The sequence below is a fragment of the Aquarana catesbeiana genome, linkage group LG05 (genome assembly GCF_042186555.1).
Source record: "Aquarana catesbeiana isolate 2022-GZ linkage group LG05, ASM4218655v1, whole genome shotgun sequence".
In the NCBI taxonomy this organism is placed as follows: domain Eukaryota; kingdom Metazoa; phylum Chordata; class Amphibia; order Anura; family Ranidae; genus Aquarana; species Aquarana catesbeiana.
Window position 1 is genome coordinate 338,382,932 of NC_133328.1, and position 22,846 is coordinate 338,405,777.

Here is a 22,846-nt window from a genome sequence, read left to right on the forward strand (position 1 = left end):
TCCCACCCTCCTTGAAAAATGGGAGAGGGGACTTTTTTTTTTACTATCTTTTCCCCATTTGGCATTGGGGGCCATTGGGCTTTGACATTATTCGGATAAATTCCCGATCTACAAAGGCAACAGACAGGGGTGACCTCTATCCCCTATAATTCTTTCCATTGCAATTGAAACCTTGGCAATAGCCATTAGGAATAACCCAAATATTCATGGATTACGTTGTGCACAACAAACCCATTAATGCACCCTGTTTGCGGATGATCTGCTTCTCTTTATCACCTCCCCCCTCATATCAACCCCAAATGTCTTGACCTCCTTTGCATCTTTGGAAGGATCTCAGGCCTTCATGTTAACATGGCTAAATCTGTAGCATTAAACGTCAGTACCCCTGCTTCTTTAGTGGAAAGACTTAACCACTTTTAGTTTGCATGGAGTTACGCTTCTTTACCCTACTTGGGAATCAACCTGGCAGCTAGTATTAACCAATTCTACTCTGTCAATTACCCCCCTCTATATAAAAAACTAGGCGAAGACATGTCCAACTGGGAGCGATGTAACATCTCATGGCTGGGTAGGGTTCATTAAGTTTAAATGACCCTCTTCCCCAGGATACTATGTCTATTCCGTTCCTTCCCAATTCCTCTTAGGAAACCACAACTTCAGAAATTCCAATCTCAGGTAGTTCACTTCATTTGGGGCACCAGAGGTTTTTAATGTCCCAAAAACACTCTCTTTAGAGCTGAGTTCAAGAGGGATTGGGAGTACCTTATCAATGCAAATATTATCAAGCCGCTCAATTATCACAGTTCTTAATCATCTACTCACGGGGACAGAGACCAGACTGGGTATATATGGAGAGATAAGTTGTTCCAGGACACACTATAGACTTTTTTGACTTTGGCTCCTCCTAAGTATAGACCTCCAATATCAGCACCTATGCGCTTTCACTCTATGGCCCTATGTGACGCGTTGTACAAATCACATGCACTAACATCTTAATTTCGACCATTGACACATATTTTTACTAATCCCCAATTTCCCCCTTGACAGGATATACAAGAATTTCAATGATGGATAAAAAAAGGAATTATTTAGAATTGGTCATTTCATTCCCTCTATGGGTCCTTTAACGGTGTCCCATTGTATCAGTAAATATGCCCCTTTCTGAAAGATTCAGACTGCATCAAATCCGACAATACATCTTTTCCATTTGGAGGTCTAAAACTGACCCCCCACGAATCATTGCTTATGAGCAATAGTGTTCCTGAAACAGGAACCAAAAGGGAGGTATATCATTGATTTACAATGCTCTAGCAGAGACTTCTGCAAAAACCCTCCTATGCATTAAGTTGGGAACAGGATTTGGCGATCACCTGGGAAGCTGACACCTGGTACAGACTTTTCCAAAGGTCAGTTAAGGGAATTATGAATGTCTCACTGATGGAAGCAAATGTCAAATTATTCACTCGTTGGTACCTTGTCCCATCCCGACTGGGCAAAATGTTCCCCTGCTATTCTACTTTATGCTTTAGGGGTTGTGACCATGTGGGTTCACTCTTCCACATATGGTGGCAATCACCCCCACATTAGGGGCTTTTAGAACAGAATCTTTTGTTTGCTGTGCAGGGTCACCGACCTCGCAGTACCCAAAACTCCAGAGATCACCTTACTAAATAGTAAGCTGGCAGGAGGCTTTAAGTACCTACCGAAACGCATTCACTTTATATTGCTGGATGCTAAGATTACCTTGGCCTGAGCATGGAAACAACCAACGGTGTTATATGCTGCAGCTCAGTGAAGAGTATCTTGGGTAATGGCTCAGGAAAAGATGGTCAGCACTCTTATAGCCACCTCTAATACATTTGAGGCAGTGTGGTAACCATGGAGTGTGTACATAAGTCAGCCTCTGTGAACCACAGTGCTGAGTCTTACTATACAGTACTTTGTTAATTCCACAGCATATAGTAGTGGTGAAGCCCCAATGTGGGGTCATTATACACACCCTAATAAGGACCATTAGCAACTTAAATTTTTCTTGATATGTTCAAATTGAGCCTAAGTGGGCAATTAGTTAGGCGGATGTCTCCTATGCCAGTATGGTTTTGATACTTGTTAAACCATGACTAATGCCGCGTACACACGAGCAGACTTTTCGACCGGACTGGTCCGACGGACCGAGTCCGGCGGACAATTCGACCATGTGTGGGCTTCATCGGACCTGTAGCAGACTTTTTCGGTCAAAAATCTGACGGACTTCAGATTTGTAACATGTTTCAAATCTTTCCGGCGGGCGGACTCAAGTCCGGTCAAAAAGTCCACTTGTCTATATGCTAGTCCAACGGACGAAAACTGACGCTAGGGCAGCTATCAAATTCCTTATTTTAGTCCGGTCATACGTCTTCATGTACGAATCCGTCGGGCTTTGGTGTGATCGTGTGTAGGCAAGTCCGTTTGTTCGGAAAGTTCGTCGGAAGACCTCAGAAAGTCCGTCAGACCGTTGGACCAGTCCGGTTGAAAAGTCCGCTCGTGCGTACAGGGAATAAGAGGTATTTTATTTCTGATGCCAGTGGAAATATTTTTTATGGATTGACCCATCTATTGTCTCTTATGTAACTTTTTGTGATTACCTCAATAAAAAAAGATCAGCCACAGAAATCAGGAACAACATACACAAATTCTGTGGATCAGACAGCGAAGAGTCAGTGCAGAAGCCCTATTTAAATATGGCATTTGGTGCCAGCATTAATGACAGGCACATTCCAGAGTATAGTATGTGTGTGCCTAATGCGCACGCCTGCACACATCTGTCTGGACACTTGCTGGCCTGCGCATGCACAAAGGTATGCACCTGGGAAAGTTATCTGCACTATGGGCAAGCCTTACCTGACAGTAGGACTACTTTTCTAGGTCCATAAACATTTTTAAATGATCATGTTAGGCTTTTTTTAAAGTGACACAAAACAACATCCTTATTTTCCAAACATATTACACATCAACTTTGTAATGCTCCTATAATTGTTTATTAAATCATTTCTCATTATGCGTTTCTGCCTCCTTGCAATGTCCTCATTGAGCTTCCAAACCTCTCCTTTTCCCTTTTACATTTGTTTGAACGAGCAGGGTATATTAGTTGCAGTCATATGCATTGCTTTATGTACACTACACCTCACACAGTCTATAGTTCATAGTTTCTAGTTCATCTTGAGAGTAAGCCCAAAAAAGAATTTGAAGATTTGGATAAGGCTGAGAGCAATACTCCCAGGTACTTTGTTAAGTGGTAGGTTAACCAAAGCACAAAAACACAAGGTGAGTATAGCAGCAAGTCCTAGTTGCAATTTTGAAACACCCAATACGAGGACAATATGCGACCGGTCTAAACTATGTGGCATGTTCACCAATGCCAGGAGCATGGCAGACAAGATGGGTGAACTAGAGATACTGTTGTACAAGGAGGATTTGGATTTTGTGGGAATTTCAGAGACCTGGTTCAACAGCTCTCATGATTGGCTGGCAAACATTCAAGGGTATACCCTATACCGCAAGGATAGAGAGGGTAAAAAAGGGGGAGGGGTATGCCTATTAATCAAGAATAATGTACAAGCGAATGTGAGAGATGAGATCACTGAGGGAGCTAGAGAGGAGGTGGAATCCTTACGGGTAGAGCTCCAAAGGGATGAAACTAAGGGGAAAATAATACTGGGAGTATGCTATAGGTCCCCTAACCTGAAGGAGGAAGTGGAGATGGATCTCCTATCACAAATTGGATTAGCAGCAAGGATGGGAAGTGTTATCATAATGGGGGATTTTAATTATCCAGACATAGACTGGGCGGAGGGAACCGCGCATTCATTTAAGGCTCGCCAGTTCCTTAATGTCTTGCAGGACAATTTTATGGGTCAGATGGTAGACGCACCAACTAGAAATAAAACATTACTGGATCTACTGATTACCAACAATACAGACCTGATCACAGATGTGGAAATACGGGGCAATTTAGGTAACAGCGATCACAGGTCAATTAGTTTCAGCATAAATCACACAAATAGGAAACATATAGGGAATACAAAGACACTGAATTTCAAAAGAGCCAACTTCCCTAAACTACAAACCTTGCTAAAAGGCATAAATTGGGATAAAATATTAGGAACAAAGAATACGGAGGAGAGATGGGTTTGCTTTAAGAGCATATTAAATAAGGGCATTAGCCAATGTATCCCAATGGGTAATAAATTTAAAAGAGCGAACAAAAATCCTGGATGGCTTAACTCCAATGTAAAAATGCATATAAAAGCAAAGGAGAAGGCCTTCAAAAAATACAAGGTTGAGGGATCATCCTCAGCATTCAGACTTTATAAAGAATGCAATAAGAAATGTAAGGGGGGAATTAGGACGGTTAAGATAGAACATGAAAGACACATAGCGGAGGAGAGCAAAAAAAATCCCAAGAAATTCTTTAAGTATGTAAACAGTAAAAAAGGGAGGACAGACCATATTGGCCCCATAAAGAATGAGGAAGGACATCTGGTTACAAAGGATGGGGAGATGGCAAAGGTATTGAATTTATTCTTCTCCTCAGTCTTCACGAGTGAATCGGGGGGCTTCAGTAACCAAAACTGCAGTGTTTATCCTCATGACACAACACAGGAAGCACCTCCATGGTTAACAGAGGACGGAATTAAAATTAGACTTGAGAAACTTAACATTAATAAATCACCGGGACCAGATGGCTTGCATCCGAGGGTACTTAGGGAACTCAGTCAGGTGATTGCCAGACCGTTATTCCTAATTTTTACAGACAGTCTATTGACTGGAATGGTACCAGCTGATTGGAGAAAAGCCAATGTAGCACCAATATTTAAAAAGGGCCCAAAAAACATCCCTGGGAATTACAGACCAGTTAGCCTAACATCAATAGTATGTAAAATCTTGGAGGGGATGATAAGGGACTATATACAAGATTTTAGTAATAAGAACGATATCATTAGTAGGGATGAGCTTCGTGTTCGAGTCGAACCCATGTTCGACTCGAACATCGGCTGTTCGATCGTTCGCAGAATTGCGAACGTTATGGGCCGTTCGCGCTAAATTCGTGTGGCGCGTCACGGCCCATAATTCACTGCGGCATCGCAGTGCATTGCTGGCTGATGATTGGCCAAGCATGCACTATGACCCGCATGCTTGGCCAATCACAGCGCCGTCAGTAGAGAGAGCTGTAATTGGCCAAAGCCAGGGTGGCTTTGGCCAATTATGGCTCAGGGGATTTAGTACACACCCCACACTATATAAGGCCGCCTGCACGGCGGCCCTGTGTAGTGTGTGTTCCGGTGTGCTGAGAGATAGAGAGAGAGAGAGACAGTGTCATTTGATTTGAGTTAGATAGATTAGGCAGAACAGTCAGTCAGTTAGCTGCACTTACAGTGTATTGTGTATATATATGCATCCCAGGTGTTGCATATATATATATACACTGTATTCAGTTTAGCTAGATCCGTTCCTGTTATCTTCTATCTAGACTATTTACATTTAATGCAGTGCGTCCTGCTCACAGTGTTCAGCTAGATCCATTCCTGCTATTTACATTTAGTGCAGTGCGTCCTGCTCACAGTGTTCAGCTAGATCCGTTCCTGTTATCTTCTAGACTATTTACATTTAGTGCAGTGCGTCCTGCTCACAGTGTTCAGCTAGATCCATTCCTGCAATTTACATTTAGTGCAGTGCGTCCTGCTCACAGTGTTCAGCTAGATCCGTTCCTGCTATTTACATTTAGTGCAGTGCGTCCTGCTCACAGTGTTCAGCTAGATCCGTTCCTGCTATTTACATTTAGTGCAGTGCGTCCTGCTCACAGTGTTCAGCTAGATCCGTTCCTGCTATTTACATTTAGTGCAGTGCGTCCTGCTCACAGTGTTCAGCTAGATCCGTTCCTGTTATCTTCTAGACTATTTACATTTAGTGCAGTGCGTCCTGCTCACAGTGTTCAGCTAGATCCGTTCCTGCAATTTACATTTAGTGCAGTGCGTCCTGCTCACAGTGTTCAGCTAGATCCGTTCCTGCTATTTACATTTAGTGCAGTGCGTCCTGCTCACAGTGTTCAGCTAGATCCGTTCCTGCTATTTACATTTAGTGCAGTGCGTCCTGCTCACAGTGTTCAGCTAGATCCGTTCCTGCTATTTACATTTAGTGCAGTGCGTCCTGCTCACAGTGTTCAGCTAGATCCGTTCTTGCTATTTACATTTAGTGCAGTGCGTCCTGCGCACAGTGTTCAGCTAGAGCCGTTCCTGCTATTTACATTTAGTGCAGTGCGTCCTGCTCACAGTGTTCAGCTAGATCCGTTCCTGTTATCTTCTAGACTATTTACATTTAGTGCAGTGCGTCCTGCTCACAGTGTTCAGCTAGATCCGTTCCTGCTATTTACATTTAGTGCAGTGCGTCCTGCTCACAGTGTTCAGCTAGATCCGTTCCTGTTATCTTCTAGACTATTTACATTTAGTGCAGTGCGTCCTGCTCACAGTGTTCAGCTAGATCCGTTCCTGTTATCTTCTAGACTATTTACATTTAGTGCAGTGCGTCCTGCTCACAGTGTTCAGCTAGATCCGTTCCTGCTATTTACATTTAGTGCAGTGCGTCCTGCTCACAGTGTTCAGCTAGATCCGTTCCTGTTAAATTCCTACTGACCGGCAGGCTTGTCTGGTTACAGTATATAAAGCTACCTGAAGAAAATTACAGGTGTTCTATTTGATCCTATTAGTACCACGGTCAGGCAGCTAGACTATTTACATTTAGTACAGTGCGTCCTGCTCACAGTGTTCAGCTAGATCCGTTCCTGTTATCTTCCTACTGACAGGCAGGCTTGTCTGGTTACAGTATATAAAGCTACCTGAAGAAAATTACAGGTGTTCTATTTGATCCTATTAGTACCACGGTCAGGCAGCTAGACTATTTACATTTAGTACAGTGCGTCCTGCTCACAGTGTACAGCTAGATCCGTTCCTGTTATCTTCCTACTGACAGGCAGGCTTGTCTGGTTACAGTATATAAAGCTACCTGAAGAAAATTACAGGTGTTCTATTTGATCCTATTAGTACCACGGTCAGGCAGCTAGACTATTTACATTTAGTACAGTGCGTCCTGCTCACAGTGTTCAGCTAGATCCGTTCCTGTTATCTTCCTACTGACAGGCAGGCTTGTCTGGTTACAGTATATAAAGCTACTTGAAGAAAATTACAGGTGTTCTATCCCAGCTTAGTGCAGCTACAGGCCATTAGTATGTCTGGAAGGCCAAGAAGGAGAGGCAGACAGTCACAAGCCAATAAGAGAGGGCAAGCAGGCTCTGTGTCTAGTGCTGGTCGTGGAGATGGTGCATCCTCATCAGCACGTGGCCATGGGACACGCTTGGCCTTTTTTTCGGCAGCTGGCCATGTTGAGCCGCAACATGCGGAAGACTTGGTCGAGTGGATGACCAAGCCGTCCTCATCCTCCTCATCCTCTCTCACCCATGCCCAGGGTGCTTTGTCTGGCAAAGCAGCGGCCTCTTCCCTCAGCTCAATGTCATCAGTGACTCCTTCCCTAGCTCCACCATGTCCTCATGAGGATTCCCTCGAACTGTTTGACCACAGTGTTGGGTACATGCTCCAGGAGGATGCCCAGCGTTTGGAAGGCTCTGATGACGATACTGAGCTCGATGAAGGCAGTAACATGAGCGCGGACAGAGGGGGTGCCCAAGAAGGACAGCAATCTGGCAGTCATGCTCCCCCTGCTGCAGCATACTGCCAGGTTTGCTCCAGTGATGAGGAGGGAGGGGATGATGAGGTCACTGACTCAACGTGGGTGCCTGATAGGAGAGAGGAGGAGGAGGAGGAGGAGGAGGAGGAGGAGGAGGCGGCAGCACATCACCAACGAGGCAGGATGCCCTCCAGGGGCCAGCCTAAGGGCAGCACATTGACTGCATCACACCCCAAAGCTCCACATGTGCAGGGCGCTGCAGTCTCTGCGCGTTATTCAAAAAGTTCTTTGGTGTGGGCCTTTTTTGAGACGAGTGCATCAGATCGCACCGCTGCTATTTGCAACATATGTCTCAAGCGTATCTCGCGTGGCCAAAATATCTCCCGCTTGAGTACCACATGCTTGACCAGACATATGTTGACCTGCCATGCAGTTCGTTGGCAAGCGTATCTAAAAGACCCACACCAAAGAACAAAGAGGATCTCTCCTTGCTCCTCATCAGCTGAGATTTCCAACCCCACTAGACCTTCAGTCCTCTCTGAGACCTGCAGTGAGAGGAATGAAGGTGTAGAATTAGGTGTGTCACAGCCAAGTACTTGTGGGCAATCTGCTTTTGGTACACCGACGTCAGATTGTACCAGGCAAATTTCCCTGCCCCAGCTGCTGCACCGCCGAAAGAAGTTTGCTCCCAGCCATCCACATGCCCAGCAGTTGAATGCTAGCTTGGCAAAATTGCTAGCACTTCAACTGCTGCCTTTTCAGTTGGTAGACTCTGCCCCCTTCCGTGAGTTTGTGGAATGTGCGGTTCCTCAGTGGCAGGTACCCAAACGCCACTTTTTCTCACGGAAGGCGATTCCGGCTCTCTACCGGCATGTGGAAGGCAATGTCCATGCCTCACTGGACAGGGCGGTCAGCGGTAAGGTGCATATTACCGCTGACTCATGGTCCAGCAGGCATGGACAGGGACGTTACCTAAGTTTCACGGCGCATTGGGTGACTCTGCTGGCAGCTGGGAAGGATGCAGGACAAGGTGCAGTAGTGTTGGAGGTTGTTCCGCCACCACGCCTCCAAAATGCTGATTGTGACACACCTCTCTCCTCCACCCCCTCCTCTTCTTCTTCCTCCATGGCCTCTTCCTCGGAACCAGCGGTGCTCCGTAGGCGTTCAAGGGGCTACGCAAGTACGCAGGCCAAAAGATGCCATGCGGTGCTTGAGCTGGTGTGCTTGGGGGACAGGAGCCACACTGGGGCAGAGGTTCTGTCAGCTCTGCAGGGGCAGGTTCAGAGGTGGTTGACGCCACGCCAACTTAAGGCAGGAATGGTGGTTTGCGACAATGGCACCAACCTCCTCTCTGCCCTCCGACAGGGACAAATGACCCATGTGCCCTGTTTGGCTCACGTCCTTAACTTGGTGGTGCAGCGGTTCTTGGGCAGGTACCCGGGCTTACAGGATGTCCTGAGGCAGGCCAGGAAAGTCTGTGTGCATTTCTGCCGGTCATATAATGCCAGTGCTCGGCTGACGGACCTCCAAAAGGAGTTTAACCTGCCCAAGAACCGCCTAATCTGTGACATGCCCACCAGGTGGAACTCAACGTTGGCCATGCTGCAGCGGCTGCACATGCAGCAGAGGGCCATCAATGAGTACCTGTGCGACTATGGCACCAGGACAGGGTCAGGGGAGCTTGGTTTTTTTTCCCCACGCCAGTGGGCCATGATCAGGGATGCATGCACTGTCCTGTCACCATTCGAGGAGGCCACGAGGATGGTGAGCAGTGACAGTGCATGCATCAGTGACACTGTCCCCCTTGTCCACCTGTTGGAGCACACGCTGCGTGGAATAATGGACAGGGCACTTGAGGCAGAACAGAGGCAGGAAGAGGAAGACTTCCTTAGCTCTCAAGGCCCCCTTTATCCAGACAGTGTTCCTGCGTGCCCGCCGATCACACAGGAAGAGGACGAGGAGGAAGAGGAGGAGGAGGAAGATTGTGTCAGTATGGAGGTGGAGCCTGGCACTCAGCATCAGCAGCAGTCTTTAAGGGATCAGTCCCAAGAAACACATGGACTTGTACGTGGCTGGGAGGAGGTGGCTGCGGACCATGTCGTTCTTAGTGACCCAGAGGACTCCGGACCGAATGCCTCAGCAAACCTACGCTGCATGGCCTCCCTGATCCTGCAAAGCCTGCGTAAGGATCCTCGTATTCGTGGTATCAAGGAGAAGGACCAATACTGGCTGGCAACCCTCCTTGATCCACGTTACAAGGGTAAGGTTGCGGACCTTATCTTGCCATCGCAGAGGGAGCAGAGGATGAAACATCTTCGGGAGGCCTTGCAGAAAGGTCTGTGCAACGCGTTCCCAGAGACTGGGAGGTTACAAACTCCTGTTTCTGGACAACGTGTTGCTGAGGCTTCGGTCAGTCAAAGAAGGAGCGGTGGAGAAGGTGGCCGTCTGACCGATGCGTTCAGACAATTTTTTGGTCCGCAGCCCCAAGGTATGATCGGTTCCAGCAACCATCGCCAGCGTCTGTTTTACATGGTGCAGGAATACCTAGGGGCAAGATCAGACTTGGACACCTTTCCCACCGAAAATCCTCTGGGTTACTGGGTCTTGAGGATGGATCACTGGCCAGAGCTTGCACAGTATGCAATTGAGCTACTGGCCTGTCCTGCATCCAGCGTTCTTTCGGAACGCACATTCAGTGCTGCTGGAGGCGTGGTAACCGATCACAGGGTGCGTCTGTCCACCGACTCGGTCGATCGGCTGACCTTCATAAAAATGAATGAGTCTTGGATCACCACCAGCTACCAAGCACCTGATGCTGATGTAACCGAATAATTTTTTTTGAAATCTCAGATCCCTTCAAAGACTGCCTATGCTGATGCTGAGTGACTATCCCTGAGTAATTATCCTCTTCCTCCTCAATCATCACGCTGATAGCTTGTAAGAACATTTTTGGTTCTGGGCGCCACCACCAGTGCCTAAGGCACAATTTTTCAGCCCCTGTTTAACAGGGGCGTGTAATTACAATTTTTGATGTAATACTTTGCAGCAGGGCTCGTTCCTGCATTCCAACTAGAGTGTCTGTGAGGGGTTGCAGTGTTGTGGCACCAGCACCAGTGCCTAGGGCCCAATTTTTCTGCCCCTGTCTAACAGGGGCGTGTAATTACAATTTTTGATGCAATACTTTGCAGCAGGGCTCGTTCCTGCGTTCCAACTAGAGTGTCTGTGAGGGGTTGCAGTGTTGTGGCACCAGCACCAGTGCCTAAGGCCCAATTTTTCTGCCCCTGTCTAACAGGGGCATGTAATTACAATTTTTGATGCAATACTTTGCAGCAGGGCTCGTTCCTGCGTTCCAACTAGAGTGTCTGTGAGGGGTTGCAGTGTTGTGGCACCAGCACCAGTGCCTAAGGCCCAATTTTTCTGCCCCTGTCTAACAGGGGCGTGTAATTACAATTTTTGAAGCAATAATTTGCAGCAGGGCTCGTTCCTGCGTTCCAACTAGAGTGTCTGTGAGGGGTTGCAGTGTTGTGGCACCAGCACCAGTGCCTAAGGCCTAATTTTTCAGCTCCTGTTCAACAGGGGCATGTAATTACAATTCTTGATCTAATATTTCACAGCAGGGCCCTGTGAGGGCTTACAGTGTTGTGGCCACAGCAACACCTAAGGCCCAAATTTCTGCTGAGTATATAGGGCAGGACCCTACTTTCAAACATCTAACTTACAAACGACTCCTACTTGCAAACGGAAGGAGACAACAGGAAGTGAGATGAAATCTACCCCTAGGAAGGGAAATTCTCTCCTGTAAGAGTTAATATGGGAAAACAATTTCTCCTTTCCACTGATGCTTTCCAATCCTTGTTCCACAAAAAAACCCAAATTTTCAAAAAACATTTTTCATTGGGACAAAAAAGTGAGGTGAAATCTTCTGAAGAGGAGGAAAGACAGCAAAACAAATGTCACAGGGGTGATAACCCTTCCCTATGTTTTCCAAAAAGCTTAGAAAAGATTTTTTGGCTGGAGCTAAACACGTTAAAAATGTTCAAAATTACAAACAGATTCTACTTAACAACAAACCTACAGTCCCTGTCTTGTTTGCACCGCCTGTATACTGCTGTTCAGAGTATATAGGGCCTGGTGGCCCCACACCTTTCCTTATTTTAATTTGGGTGCGGGGTTCCCCTTAATATCCATACAAGACCCAAAGGGCCTGGTAATGGACTGGGGGGTACCCATGCCGTTTGTCTCACTGATTTTCATCCATATTGCCATGACCCGACATGACATTAAACCCGCAAGCAGTTTTAAATGAGATTTTTTCCTTTAAAAATGACATTTGGTGCAGGGACTGTTCTAAACATGGGAAACACGCGTCACTTTACAGGCATACTATAGACACCCCCCAGGTACGATATTTAAAGGAATATTTCACTTTTTTTTTTTTACTTTAAGCATCATTAAAATCACTGCTCCCGAAAAAACGGCCGTTTTTAAAAGTTTTTTTTGCATTGATACATGTCCCCTGGGGTAGGACCCGGGTCCCCAAACCCTTTTTAGGACAATACCATGCAAATTAGCCTTTAAAATGAGCACTTTTGATTTCGAACATTCGAGTCCCATAGACGTCAATGGGGTTCTAACGTTCGTGCGAACTTTCGGTCCGTTCGCGGGTTCTGGTGCGAACCGAACCGGGGGGTGTTCGGCTCATCCCTAATCATTAGCAGTAATCAGCATGGATTCATGAAGAATCGTTCTTGCCAAACCAATCTATTAACCTTCTATGAGGAGGTGAGTTGCCATCTAGATAAAGGAAGGCCCGTAGACGTGGTGTATCTGGATTTTGCAAAAGCATTTGACACAGTTCCCCATAAACGTTTACTGTACAAAATAGGGTCCGTTGGCATGGACCATAGGGTGAGTACCTGGATTGAAAACTGGCTACAAGGGCGTGTTCAGAGGGTGGTGATAAATGGGGAGTACTCAGAATGGTCAGGGGTGGGTAGTGGGGTTCCCCAGGGTTCTGTGCTGGGACCAATCCCATTTAATTTGTTTATAAATGATCTGAAGGATGGGATAAACAGTTCAATCTCTGTATTTGCAGACGATACTAAGCTAAGTAGGGCAATAACTTCTCCGCAGGATGTGGAAGCCTTGCAAAAAGACCTGAACAAATTAATGGGGTGGGCGACTACATGGCAAATGAGGTTCAATGTAGAAAAATGTAAAATAATGCATTTGGGTGGCAAAAATATGAATGCAATCTATACACTGGGGGGAGAACCTCTGGGGGAATCTAGGATGGAAAAGGACCTGGGGGTCCTAGTAGATGATAGGCTCAGCAATGGCATGCAATGCCAAGCTGCTGCTAATAAGGCAAACAGAATATTGGCATGTATTAAAAGGGGGATCAACTCCAGAGAAAAAAAGATAATTCTCCCGCTCTACAAGACTCTGGTCCGGCCGTACCTGGAGTATGCTGTCCAGTTCTGGGCACCAGTCCTCAGGAAGTATGTACTGGAAATGGAGCGAGTACAAAGAAGGGCAACAAAGCTAATAAAGGGTCTGGAGGATCTTAGTTATGAGGAAAGGTTGCGAGCGTTGAACTTATTCTCTCTGGAGAAGAGACGCTTGAGAGGGGATATGATTTCAATTTACAAATACTGTACTGGTGACCACACAATAGGGATAAAACTTTTTCGCAGAAGAGAGTTTAATAAGACTCGGGGCCACTCATTACAATTAGAAGAAAAGAGGTTTAACCTTAAACTACGTAGAGGGTTCTTTACTGTAAGAGCGGTAAGGATGTGGAATTCCCTTCCACAGGCGGTGGTCTCAGCGGGGAGCATTGATAGCTGCAAGAAACTATTAGATAATCACCTGAATGACCGCAACATACAGGGATATGTAAGGTAATACTGACACATAATCACACACATAGGTTGGACTTGATGGACGTGTGTCTTTTTTCAACCTCACCTACTATGTAACTATATGTAACTATGTAAGTTAAGAACACATACATGGATGAATATATATATATATATATATATATATATATAGTGCCTTGCAAAAGTATTCACCCCACTTTGCCATTTTTCGTGTTTTGTTGCCTCACAACCTGGAATTAACATGGATTGTTTGGGGATTTGAATCATTTAATTTACAGAACATGACCACAACTTTGAAGATGTTTTTTTTTAATTGTGAAGCAAACAACAAATAGGACAAAATAACAGACAAAGTCAATGTGCATAACTATTCTACCTCCCCCCCCAAAGTCAATACTTTGTAGAGCCACCTTTTGCAGCTATCACAGCTCCAAGTCGCTTTGGATTAGTCTCTATGAGCTTGCCACATTTTACCACTGGGATTTTTACCCACTCCTCCTGGAAAAACAGCTCCAGCTCCTTCAAGTTGGACGGAACAGCAATCTTTATGTCTGACCACAGATTTTCAATTGCATTGAGGTCTGGGCTTTGACTAGGATATTCACATTTACATGTTTCTCCTTAAACCACTCAAGTGTTGCTTCAGCAATGTGTTTGGGGTCATTGACCTGCTAGAAGGTGAACCTCCATCCTAGCCTCAAATCACACACAGAGTTGTACAGGTTTTGCTCAAGAATATCCCTGTATTTAGTACCATCCATCTTTCCCTCAACTCTGACCAGTTTCCCAGTCCCAAATGCTGAAGAAAATCCCCACAGTGAAACATGGTGGTGGCAGCATCATGCTGTAGGGATTTTCTTCAGCATTTGGGACTGGGAAACTGGTCAGAGTTGAGGGAAAGATGGATGGTGTTCTTTGGGTGATGTGATGTACAGGGGGTCCCCAGGTTACAAACAAGTTAGGGACTGTAGGTTTGTTCTTAAGTTGAATCTGTTTGTAAGTCGGAACAGGTACATTTTTTAAGTGTAGCTCCAGCCAAAAAAACTATTTTTAAGATTTTTGGATAGCATAGGGAAGGGTTAACACCCCTGTAACATTTATTTTGCTGTCTGAGCCCTTGTTCAGAAGATTTCACCTCACTTTCTGTCCCAATGACAATTGGATTTTGAAAATTTTGGGCTGTTGTGGAAACAAGCCTTGGTGATAAAGCTTTAGTGGAGACACCTTTTCCCCATAATAGCTCTTACAGGAGTGAATTTCCCTTCCTAGGGGTAGATTTCCTCTCACTTCCTGTTGTCTCCCTCCGTTTGTAAGTAGGAGTCATTTGTAAGTCGGATGTTTGTAAGTAGGGGACCCCCTGTATTGGGTTTGCGCCAGACAGTGTTTTCTTTGATGGCCAAAAAGTTTAATTTTAGTCTCATCAGACCAGAGCACCTTCCTCCATACATTTTGGGAGTCTCCCACATGCCTTTTCGCAAACTCAAAATGTGCCATTTTGTTTTTTTTTGCTGAAAGTAATGGCTTTCTTCTGGCCACTCTGCCATAAAGCCCAACTCTATGGAACGTATGGCTTATTGTCGTCCTATGTACAGATACTCCAGTCTCTGCTGTGGAACTCTGCAGCTTATCCAGGGTTACCTTAGGTCTCTGTGCTGCCTCTCTGATTAATGCTCTCCTTGCCCGGTCTGTGAGTTTGGTGTGTGGCCGTCTGACAGGTTTGCTCTTGTGCCATGTTCTTTCCATTTGGTTATGATAGATTTGATGGTGCTCCTAGGGATCATCAAAGATTTGGATATTTTTTTATAATCTAACCCTGACTTGTACTTAACAACATTGTCCCTTACTTGTTTGAAGAGCTCCCTAATCTTCATGGCAGTGTTTGGTTAATGGTGCCTCTTGCTTAGGTGTTGCAGCCTCTGGGGCCTTTCAGAAAGGTGTGTATATGTAATGACAGATCATGTGACATATGATTGAACACGGGCGGACATCATTTCACTAATTATGTGACTTCTGAAGGTAATTTGTTGCACCAGAGCTTTTTATGGGCTTCATAACAAAGGGGGTGAATACATACGCACATGCCAATTATCAGTTTTTTAATTCTGAAAAATAGTTTTATGTATATATTTTTCTAATTTTACTTCACCGACTTAGACTATTGTGTTCTGATCCATCACATATAAACCAGATTTAAAAAAAAAAAAAACATGTTAAAAAAGCCTGTAATGTAACAAAATAGGTAAAAAGCCAAGGGGGTGAATACTTTTACAAGGCACTGTGTATGTGTGTGTGTGTGTGTATGTATGTATGTATGCAAACAGTACAAGATTATCCTGTTGCATGTTTTATCTAATCACCCTTTGCTCATGTTTCAGAAACTTAGCAGAACAATGGGCATCAACTTTTTTTCAGAGACAAAAGTTATTAAAATTATCAGTTGGTGTTCTTTATTTTCCAATGTTTCAGTTAGCAGCTTTGCAATCAAGTGTGTATAGTATCTTGCTATACTATTAAATGCTCCTTCTCAATATGCTTATGATTTGTGGTCCTAGGTAGTACTCATTATCTTCTCAACTCATTATCTCCCTTTATTTCAAATGAAACTTCTTTAAAGTACTAAAGGAATTTGCACAGTAATCTAGTGTGGCTACTTTTATGTTGCTATTTTATGAATAACCTTCAACTCTTGCTTATTCAGATAATCTGTCAGATGTAAGTTTTTGGTGCTCCTTTTTTATTTTTTGGCTTGCCAAGTCACATTATAGTACTTACAGTAAATTAATAGTTAAAAAAAAACTAGAAAACTCTAGTTATGCGAAGACATATATCATTATGTCCTGCAGCATGGTGAACGACCCTTTGGTCTGACAACACATGTGACAACCCATATAACTCAAAAATGTACCAATATACTCAACGAACCACTTAAAGTCTACACAAGTAATGAAGCAAATATGTGCTTTTACTATCAAAATAATATATTTAGAGATTGGTGCATATTTTTGGCAAAGCCGCTCCATTTCAGGCATTAATAAGTTTGGATAGAGTGGGGTAGGGTTACATTTTTGCCAGTCTATATATTGCCCTCTGTGTATCATTGGTAAAATTTCAATTAGCTTCCTGAGCTATGGGCACCATGGGAAGTTAAAGGAAATCTCCAAAAGTAAGGGGAATACATCTTTTAGACAGTCCCTGTAACAGGTGTCCCCAGGGGTAGATTTTCCCCTACTTTTTGTTTAAGGAGACAATGGTCACCAGAGCAATTTAGGATATGAATCTACTCAATGGAGACAGAAATACAAATGTGAAAGAGAGTGTTTAACCCCCCTTCTCTATTTAAAACCAAAATAAAAGGTTTTGCCCAGAGATACACTTTAATGATTGTGAAGAAAGGTGCATGTTGACTTTTTCCAACATCAGAGCATTTTTAGTTAAATCTATATAAAAGATACCTTCAACCTACAGTGTTAATTCCAAACTATTAAGTTTGGTGTGGTATAACAGTCATCTGGAAACCTACTTTTGAGAATCATTAAATTAATTATTAAGTTCAGTGATTTCTGTGTCATATAATAATCTACAAAAAGAGCCCAACGTATGATGTAAATAACTTATAACACACTTCCAAATTAAAAATTAAAATTGATTTCTTGAAAACCAGGATAAATACCTTTTTATGTAAAGTTCTTTTAAAAGACATTTCTCAACCCCTATTAAAACAGGGCTGTAAAATCCCACTATATCCCACTAAAATCCCACTGCAGGCCATAGATTGTCTTAAAGTAAAAGGTAGTGCTACACCTAAATATGTCCCTGAAATACAGTTTTTTAACTTATTAGGTGTCCTAGTTACATAGTTGGTGAGGTTGAATAATCCAGTTCAATCTATGTGGGTGTACTATGCATCTATATCTCTAGCACTTCCCACATCCATGTATATTGGTTACACTAAGATGCCTGTCTAAGAGTTTTTGAAATCATTAACACTTCCTGCTGACATCATTGATTGTGGAAGGGAGTTCCACATCTTTACCATTCTAACAGTAAACAAGCCCTTACGTAGTTTAGGATTAAACCACTTCTCATCCAGCTTCATTGAGTGGCAATGTGTCCTCTTGAGCAACCTGAAACTGAACAGTTTTCTCCCTATGCTAGAATCACCATTTACATATTTTTATATTGCACTCCTATCCCCCTCCTAAGCGTCTCTTCTCCAGGGAAAATAAGCCTAAACTGGACTTAAGCCTTGGCATGTCATCATCCCAAAGAAGGAAATGATCAAGCAAAAAAAAGTACTAGGGAATTTCTAGGACAGCACCCAAAAGCTTCAATTAAAAAAAATGAATGTAAAAAAATAAAGATTTATTAACCACACCAAAACAAGTTTAAAAGAGTCACAAACTGTGCACAATACAATATTGTAATAAACATTCTATTTTCTACACATTACAAAAACTATTTTATATACTGTATTTGCATTGCCTGAGGTAACAGATTGTGGTCAATCTATATCAAAGATAGCTCCACTTTGCAAGGAATGGCAGTAAACGAGCTACAACTATGTGTTTCTACTTTGCATTCTGCTTAATTTTCTAGTTTTTTTTTCTTTATTTTCTCAAACTTACACCACCCAAAAGGCTTTGGATAACTCTGCAAAGATTTTTTTGTGACTGAGATCATTTATCATTCTTTCGGTATGAAAGTTTAGTGCTGGGATTAGAAGCACTTGTCAACCAGCATTGCATGATACATCATTACATGAAAGCACAGATCTAAAGAAGTTTTTTTTTATTCTTGAATTATATTTTTCCACCAGTGTACCACTCTGTATTATTGTCTAGCTGGTGATTTTGTCAAGGGAATGAGCATCTGGAGTTGTTGTTGTTGGTCCATAAGTCACACCCAATGTACACATCTTTCTTTGTATGGTTCTACTTTTGCATGTTTCATTTGGTCTAGTTTTAGGTTGTTTGCTAAAACATTCTTGTTTAGTTAAGGAATCACTCACGGCACCTTCACTGAACTCAGAAAATACAATTTCAAACCGTGAGGTGCTTAAATAATGTTTGTTTTCTTTATTAAATACTCTATCATTTAACTCAGTTATAATAAGTACTTACCTTACATACCAAACTTCATGTACAAATGTTAGTATGATTGTACACCTATTCATTTTGAAGATATATATAAACTTTATTGTTTCAAAAAAAAAACAAAAACAAAAAAAGAAATTGGTCCAAAGTGTATGTATAAACAAAACTGTCTTTCTTTATTGTCCATTGAGGGACACCACTTGATAGTACAAAACTAGAGAAATGTATATAGAAAACAGAAGACCAGCTCTCTTGAGATATTAACCTCTCCCATCTCACATCTGCTCAGTTTTTCACTTACTGATCTCTGGAGAATTAATGTTTATTTTCTTTTATGTTATGTTTTTATTTTTTGCCTAATTAGGAATTTTTCTAATGTCAACGGTTATTGCTAGACTCAGAACAGATGTCACAAGTAATAGAAGTCTCTCCAGTTAGCAACTGAACACAGGTCTACCCTGTCTGTTAAATTGACTGGTTTTCTACTTGCTATGATCCTGCAGTTGACATTTAACACAGGTCTTTGCTTTCATATTGGGCTAATACTCCTGATGATTCCTAGCTGAATTATTAGGACTAGAGCTGTGGCAGGTCACTGGTCCCCATCTCTGAAGACTCACTTATTGTTAATTTTTTTTAGTAGGTTTCTTGCTGTGTTGGGAGTTATTTCTTTTTATGCAACTGGGGTGTTTGTGATGCATCTCTGTGGATGACCAAGCATGCATTCATATTTCCCACAATGCTCTCTCATATTGAGTGTCACAGAGCAGCTCTCTACATGCAATACCTGACACTCTACAAGTTCAAAAAGACAGAACTTTTTCTTCCCTATTGCCTGCACAGGGACACAACAAAGGGTGTAGTCTTGTATTATTGCTGCCTGCCTGCAGTGACAGTGTATCCTCAAATACCTTTTCAGGCTAAGCTGGTCTGTGAGCATTCCTAAGGGAGTATAGTATCCCTAAAGATGCAGCATCCTTTTTGATTTTGAGCATGTCTGGTTACAGTTTCAGGCAACCCACCAATTCATAACTTCTTTGAACAATGTGCAAGGTTAAGCTTGATGCAGGAAAAGATTGTGCCTTCTGCACTACCTACAATTCCCAGTCTGACCCTTACCTTGTGTGTTAATTCAGTTTGTTGTCTCACAGTGGAGGTTTTTTCTTCTGTAACTCAAAGATGTATGTCTCAGTTAGTGCAACTTGTAACTCCCTATGATGGCAAGAGCTTAAAACACCCCAGTGGAATGTGACACAGAGATGGGTAATATTTCTAATTCTGTTAGGGATACACCAAAGGACTTGTTTTTGGACACTGCATCCCTCCCTTACTTAGAGGAGGAAATCCCACCAGCTGAACTTCAGCAATTGTTTTACCAAGATAGAAGGAAACAAATTATTTTGTAATCAAGGCTGTTCATTCCACCATTCCTCAATCTACCACTGCAACAAGGTGCCATTCCATAACGCTAATCATTTCAATAAAATGTTTCCCCATTCAATGATATTGTTTACAAAGATTGGAATCACACCTCTTTGTCCTCATGCATGCTGGAAGATTTTAATGCTCCTTTTTTGTCCTTCTTGCATATTTGCCTTCACTAACATCCCCAGCATGCTATCCTGGTCCCATACACACCTAGCCTAGTCACTTAACAATGTATTTTGTCAGCTCCATTGTAGTGCTTTACCCTAAACACCTCCTAAAATGTGTACAAATGTTATTTTTGCCCTTAAATTAATGCATAGTGCAAGAGGCTTTTTTGGGGGGGGGCCCAAACTCATTTGGAACCCTCCCCCCCAACCGCTAAGTCAACCGATATCAATCCTCTATCTGCTGACTTTGCCAAACCCATACACACTATACCTACCTCTTTTGTGGTCAGATATATGGAGGAATTCACCAAAGCATGTAGTGCAAGGGCCTGCCTGAATACTTTCATATGGTGCTGTTTAACGTTTTGTTCTCCTATTAACTAGATATGTAATTGCAGAATGTAAAATTGTGCTTCAATTTGGACAGTGTGTATTCATATTTTTGTATTATGACACTTCTTAGCTCTCCAGTGGACTGCCAATAGTGTAAAGTAAGGAGGGGCTGGCCAAAGTAACACACATTATGTATGCATTCAGCTCTCAATGAAGTGCAAACGGTTACCTGTCCAAAACATTTCCCCCAACATACATTTTTTTCACTGGGCCATCAGAGGGGAGGAGGAATCTGATAAGTGTACCTTTGTCATAAACCATAAACCAGATCGAGACAGAGGTACAGTAAAATCACACTTGTTATTTAATAAACATGAAAAGGTAAATAGAGAAAGCATAGTCAAAGCAAGCTAGAGTACAGTAACCGGATTGGGTAGTCAGCCAAGCCAGAGTTCAGTAACCAGATCTGGTAATCAGCTAAGCCAGAGTTCAGTAACCAGATCGGGTAATCAGCCAGGCCAGAAGTCAGGGATCCAAGTAGAGAAACAGCAAGCCGGATAAGGAGCCAGAAGGGATGTCAGCAAAGCCAGTCTTTAAACAGGAACGCAGGAGATGGTTTCTTGTGATGTGACCAAGGCGAAGGCAGGAATGAAGTGAGCTGGTGATCATTAAGTAGGCTGGACTGACGAGCAGATCCACAACAGCTGGTTAACTGTGGAGAGAGATGAGAGCTGGCAATTAGCCGACAGCTGAGCAGCCAGCTCAGAGAAGGAAGGGCTGAGCCAGCCCTGACAGCACCCCCCTCCTCAACAACCCCTCCCCCTCGGAGGACCACTGGGCTTGAGGGGAATACATCTATGGAAATCATGGAGGAGGGCAGGAGCATGTACGTCCGAGGATGAGACCCAGGAGCTTTCCTTTGGACCTTACCTCTTCCAAAGCACAAGGTACTGTATGCGCCCACCGAACCTATGGGAGTCAACAATGGATTGTACCTCATACTCCTCATGGTTCTCAACCTGTATAGGGTGAGGATGTGGCACCAAGGTGGTAAAGCGATAGCAGACCAATGGTTTCAATAAGGAGACACATTTGAGATGCGCATACTAGGAGGAAGGTCCAATGCGTAAGCCACTGGGTTAATCCTGCGAAGGATATGGAAAGGCCCAATAAACCGAGGTGCGAACTTCAGTGAGGGAACATGAAGTCGGAGGTTGCGAGATGACAGCCAGACACTGTCCCCAACCTGGTAGGAAGGTGCATGCAGTCAGCATGGAGTCTGTACCTATCATTAGCATGATGCAAAGCCTCCTGGACTTGTGACCAAGTGGAACGAAGACCATGGAGATACTCCTCTAGTGTAGGAATACTCTGCAGAACAAACGATTCGCCATAAACGGAGACAATCGGGAATCAGAATTCAAGGCACTGTTGTGAGCAAACTCTGCCCATGGTAATAGGTCTGACCAGTTGTTGTGATGGTCAGAAATATAGCAACATAGGAATTTCTCCAAGGACTGATTGGCTCGTTCTGCGGGCCCATTGGACTGTGGGTGATACGCAGAGGAGAAAGCAAGCTGAATTCCCAGCTGTGCACAAAAGGCTTGCCAGAACCGGGACACAAACTGACTACCCCTGTCCGAGACAATCACCTTGGGTAGCCCATGTAAGCGAAAGATCTCCTGAGCAATAATGGAAGCCAGTTCCTTAGAAGTGGGCAACTTCTTAAGTGGAATACAATGACACATCTTTTAGAACCGGTCAACCACCATAAGGATAACTGTGTTGCCTTGGGAGTTTGGCAACTCCACAATGAAATCCATAGACAGGTGGGTCCAGGGCCTCTCTCCATTGGGTATGGGTTGTAGGCGGCCCACTGGAAGGTGTCATAGTGTCTTACTCTGAGCACACACGGAACAGGCAGCTACGAAGGCAGTTACATCAGCACGTAGACTAAGCCACCAGAATTGTTGGGAAATGGCCTAAATGAGTTGATTCTTACCAGGGTGGCCAGCTGCCTTGGGAGAATGGTAAGTCTGGAGCACGGCAGTACAGAGACACTCTGGGACAAAGCAGCTGTCACAAGGTTTCTCAGGAGGAGAATCGACCTGAGCAGCATGAATTTTGTCACCCAAAGGAGCAGTGTAGTGCGAACCGTAGCCAGAATATGATCAGGAGGAATCATAGGAACCGGAACCGACTCCAACTTGGAAGTGGAGGAAAAGTC